The following is a 5,539-nucleotide window of genomic DNA, read 5'->3' on the forward strand; positions in this document are numbered from 1 at the left end:
TGGCTATGAGGCTCCAAGATATCATCGAAGATTACATGACAAGCAGAGCAGCTCTGTTCCCAAATATTCCATTGAGGCCAAAACACCATTACCTTCTTCACTATCCAATGCTTATTATGCAGTTTGGTCCCCTGATCACATTGTGGACAATGCGATGCGAGAGCAAACACAGCTACTTCAAGAAATGTGCTAGAAACTGTCAAAATTTCAAGCATTTAACGTTGACTTTATCTCAGCGGCATCAGCTTTTCCAAGCTTACAAGAACACAGGAAGCAGTACTGACGTTCTCGACAATGCATCTACTTTCATGATCAGCCTTTGCAGTCCTGAAATTCAGAACGAAGTTCGGGAAGTTGTTTCTGATGAAGGGGAAATTTTCTCAACACAGCAAGCAGCTATTCGGGGTCTGTTGTATGAGTGCAAAATGCTAGTTGTAATGTCACGGCAAAACGGCGAACTAAAGTTTGGGGAAATACAGCTGATCCTGTCAAAAGATGCCCGGCATTTTTTTTCTTGTAAAAACTGTTAGTACATCATATGAACCAGGAATGCAGTATTTTAACATCTTAAGTAATGACGGTCCAATCAAGTGCATTGAGCTCGACAGCTTGCTTGACAACACACCATTATTCCAGTACAACCTTGCCCGCTGCAGTTATCCTGTTTTTGTTTTGAAGCATGGATTACTTGATGGAGTTTGAACTGTGTTTCAGATAGCTGCAATGGAGTTGGAACAACGAATTTCCAACTGGCTGCCAGCCCTGGACAAGGAGACTGTAGAGCTGACAGTCCAGAAGCTGCAGCAATGTGGTGTAGAGTCCCTGGAACATCTGAAGTATGTGGCTGAAGAGGACTTGCAATTTTTAAAGCCCATCAGCAGAAGGATTCGTCTTGAAAGGTTTCACTCAGCGGCTACGCCTAACCCACCAGTGTCACTTTCTCCAAACGACATTCAATCGCCTACAAGCACACAGGATGCAAGCTTTTCTACACCTTGAGAGGTTTTCCCACCACAACTTATGAAGGCTTGCCAAGAAGGGAAGCGTCCAGTAAAGAGCGACTTGAATGAAATGGTACGACTTGTGAGTGACCATATTCTTGCCATAAATAAGAAGCCAGGTCGCAAGATCTTGAGGGCCATCGCAGCTGAAATTGTCAGCCATTACCTGAAGACATTCGAGGACACCCTAAATGGGGCAGTAATTGGCTCGGGTATCGAGACACTCTTGTGGAAACTTGAAAACTGTGTTAACAACAAACGAAGGCCAAGCTATGAGCAGCCACATCAGTTCGAACCGGACGACGAACTGGACTTGCGTGTCAAACGAGTGAAGATTCAGAGAGACTCGTATGGGTGCGTGGCATGGCAACCAAAGCTTCCATCTGACGAGACCGCTGACTCACAGGAGAATAAAAAAGACGACCTGCTGTCGCAGTTCTGGCTTGCGTTTCCAGATGAGACCATGGTTGCACAGCTCATGTCGGAGACATATGCATCACAACGTCAGCTTATCAATGCATCCAAAAATATTCGAGACATTGAGCGAAGCTGGCCATTTCTGTTTCAGGCAAAGCACCTGACCAACCACGTAAACATCTTGCTAGGCTCCAATGTTGCACAGACTTTTGATGACCGACTAAAGACTGTTGGACGGCAAGTTTTTCGTTACGCACACAGCCAAGTAAAAAAAGAATGTGTGAAGTCTTGTCTCCAAGAAATAGAAGCTGCCAAAACTAACAGGAAGTCAATGGCAGTTGAATACGAAGCCATGCCACTACTACTGCTCGCAGTCTTTGGAGAAGACAAAGAGCTGTTCTAGAAGCTAACAGAGGTAAAAACTGACAAATATAGTTTGCATTATTTCCTTGCAGTCGTCGCACGTTAATGCACAATGTGAAGTGTCCCGTTAATTTATTCCTCCCAATAACCAAGTCAGCACTGCCTTTCATAACAGTAGTGCAGTGATTGTTTTAATCCCACGTCTCTAACATTTGTACTGAGATAACAGAAAAATCGGCAAGTTTTATGCCAACCTTACCCATAAACAAAAATTTATCCTCAAAGCCAGCAGACTTGCTGCGGTGTGTTTTAGCGTGCAACGCAATGGTAACTCATATTAAGTGAAATGGCGTCTGTGTTGAGGACTTAAGGCAACATTTTTCTTTTATTACATCCCATTGACCGATCCTAACGCTAATGCACGTGTGAATTGGATTTTTCATGTAAGGAGACGGCCAGCGACGATGACTTGGGGGATCTGCCAAGCTGTCCTTTCATCTGCGCGAAAGGTAAGACACTGATGACTGACTAAAGGGGCAGTTCATAAAAAAATTGCTGAAAAATGCACTAAATGGTGCTACCTTGTCCGAAATGCAACTCTTTATTATATTAGACAAATGTATGCATTTTATTAAGACACTTCCCGCTGATTGAAATGCTTAATCAGTATTGTTGGCTCGATGTGCCTATCATGTATAGGCCAATGCAATCTTTGTGGTTATCCCTTCCTCGTTTTTCACTTATCTTCCTAAACCTAATGGTGATGGACCCACCCCTCTGAATAAAGAGACTGTACGCGTAACTGAAAGACATTATGAAAACAGAAGGACAAAGCGAATAATAATTCTTCCTTCCAACTCTTTTCCAGGATGGACTTTTCTCACTGCTAATTCATACACAATCTGCGTGGACACCCATCCAGTACTTCATGCATCGAAGCCAGAGGAGGCCTTCAAGCTGCTGTTCTTTGCCCATTTTGCTTTTAACATCCAGTACCAGAAGGCGACGAGCCTGTGCTTGGAATTCACAGAGAGGTAAGAACTGAAGCCAATGTCCACTCACTTGTACACTTGCCTGACGTAACAGCACGCCCTGCGCAAATGCATACTGCAGTCTGCCAATCTTCCAAAACCTTATTTAGAAAAGCGGTTTTACTACGCTGCTAAACTGACAGTATGCGAAGAAAATCCACTTCAACTGAAAAGCTTTTTGAACAGTGTGCGTGTTCATCGAGAATATCATACTGTCAATGAAGTTTACTTATAGAGATGAAAGTTGGCATTTCTTCAGTTTGGCATTGAACTAGCACTGGGACGCAGTAACGCTAAATATATTTGGTAGTGTGCTGTAGTATAGGAGCAGCACCGAAGAAAATTTGCTTTAAGGTAGGGAGTTTTAGCAACATTGTAGTACAAGAAATTAATAATTGTTTTACCATTGACTGACGTAATAACATGCCCTCATTATCCAGTCTCATTTTTGAAAATGTGTCAAACAGCAAGACATCATAAAGAAACCTTTTATCTCTATAGTTAACAGCACAGCAGCAGCTAGGGATCACGCCTGTGTGCTGTCTATTAGTTCTGCTGGGAGGCTAATGCAAGAGCATACAGTCAAGGATGCATTCTAGTAAACGTGAAGGTCTGAGATCAGGTACATTGTTGTTTTGTTATAATAAAGCGCAACACCAAAAACAAAGCAAGTGACAAGCACGCAACTGTATTATAAACGTTAATTTTTTAACCTTTGCAGCCTTCTATTTTAAAAAGTGTGAGAGATGCGCCGATGCTTTCTATTGTGCTAGATTGTACTGCAAAGTGGGCATTATGTACCTCATAAGGATGAATAATTAGACGATTAATCAGCTTAAATTAGGTAACAAACTTTACTATTTCTGCTTTAAAGGGAAGGCTGTATCGCAAAATTTATCTGTCAACATCGAAGGTTAGGCTTATTTTTAAATTTTGTTACTCGGCAATGTATTTCGAAGTATCGAAGGAAAGCTTGTTCAATTGGCTGGCCCACTTTACCTAACTATACAATGCCGTAACTGCTCATCATATTCCCGCCGAAATCTAGTTAACTTATACATCATAAAAATACACTAACTGTGTCTGTACTTGCTGCATGCATTAGAAGTGCGAGAAGCGATTTTTCTATGAATATGCAATGGTGGAAAGCTGACTCAACGAGCTTTCATATGTGTATTTTTGTAGGTCGATGTCTCGAATGATACTGCAGTTTAGGAATATTTAAAACAGCTCATATTCAAAGTTGACGACCATTAATTTTGCAACATAACCTACCTTGCTTCCGAGATGAAAAATAGAAAAGTCAAAGTTAATTACGTAACTACAGATACATTTGAGGTACCTAATGTCTGCCTTGCTGTACAGTCCAGCTCAGGAGACCACACCGACGTAGCTAAGTATTTAAAACAAATATCTTCAAAAGTGACAAAAATCACCCTGTATATAAAATATCAATCGGACAGAAAAAAAATGTCTCTCCCGCTCTTTTTCTGCCGCATCTCACACATACACACTTAAGGTAATGGAATCGGGGTACGGATTTCAGGCTGTTTTTTATGGGAGAGAGGTGCGTTCTGACATGGCAAACCGTTGTAGCAAGGTACGCAGAAGAGACCTAACGTTTTATTAAAGCACGTTTCTCCTTGTTTTATCCATTCACGCCTCCTCATTCATAGGGCCACATAAGCTACGAACGAGTTTGACACTTTTATCATTAGCCACTGGATCAAATCCTCACTTGTGGAGATGAAAATCGATCTCAAGTCATTTAATATGTGGTAGCAAAATGAGGTGATCACTGAGAAGCAAGGTACTTAAATGACTTCACTAGCATCCTAGATACTTCTATTTCCAATGGTACCTGTATGACCGGAAACTCCAACACATGCCTCGTAAACAATGACATTGTAGAAGCATCGTATGCTCTTTCTGCCTAGCAGTGCCTGTGAGTCATGCTGATGTGCGGTTGTTGATAAAACGAATCTTGCTGCTTTATTGTTATGAGGAGCTTGACAAGAAGGTTTGAGCAGCAAAGTGACGCCTCACAAAGCTAGAGTTTTATTTCTGGGTGGGAACAGGTAAGATATTAGTGCTTTTCTTACTTAGCTTTTACCCCTCAGAACGTAGTGGATCAAATATGAGACCTGATTTTTTTAACACATCCGCCCTTGTCAGAATGGTTGTGCAAGTGTAGAAAGAATATATTTTTGTCTTTCAACTATAAAAATTGTTTTTGTGCCTGGTCATTAGTGATAGCTCGTGGATCTTTGTTTCAGGGCTATTGCAGGTATTAATCCTGCAAGAGGAACAAAGGTGCAAAAGAATGGCGGGAAGCAGCACTGCCTGTCACCAAGAGTGGCTGCCCTCGTAACGGCTTTGAAAGACTATGACTTTTAGATTTTTAGTTTCTGTTGCTTGTGTTGTATAACATTTCATTATGTTGGGCTCAGAAATAGTTTTCGAGCTATAGAAGACTGCTGATGTGACTTTCGTTTTAATAAAGTGTTCATTCATATCAAGCTGCTTGGCTTTTGGTTCTCAGGCAATGCTATACTGATGAAAATCAGTGTGTTGTGCAAACGTTTCATATTTAGATATTCTTAAATTACTACAGGCAGCTTGCCTCGAGCAACGAATTATGTAATATCACACTTTCATTGGTATAAACGATGCAAAGATCGTATTTGTAATTTAATGAGCCCTTGTGCTTGCACAGAAACCGTATTT

The 5,539-nt window shown here is 41.3% G+C and overlaps 1 long non-coding RNA gene across 1 annotated transcript; it reads left to right on the plus strand.

Annotated features, from left to right (window-relative positions):
• Positions 1 to 557: 557 nt before the first annotated feature.
• LOC142587564 (uncharacterized) lies at positions 558 to 5,322 on the plus strand. Its single transcript, XR_012829573.1, has 4 exons — positions 558 to 1,833; positions 2,230 to 2,290; positions 2,650 to 2,815; positions 5,089 to 5,322. It is a non-coding gene; the product is annotated as an uncharacterized LOC142587564 (long non-coding RNA).
• The last annotated feature ends 217 nt before the right edge of the window (positions 5,323 to 5,539 follow it).

Source organism: Dermacentor variabilis, chromosome 7 (genome assembly GCF_050947875.1).
Source record: "Dermacentor variabilis isolate Ectoservices chromosome 7, ASM5094787v1, whole genome shotgun sequence".
NCBI lineage: Eukaryota > Metazoa > Arthropoda > Arachnida > Ixodida > Ixodidae > Dermacentor > Dermacentor variabilis.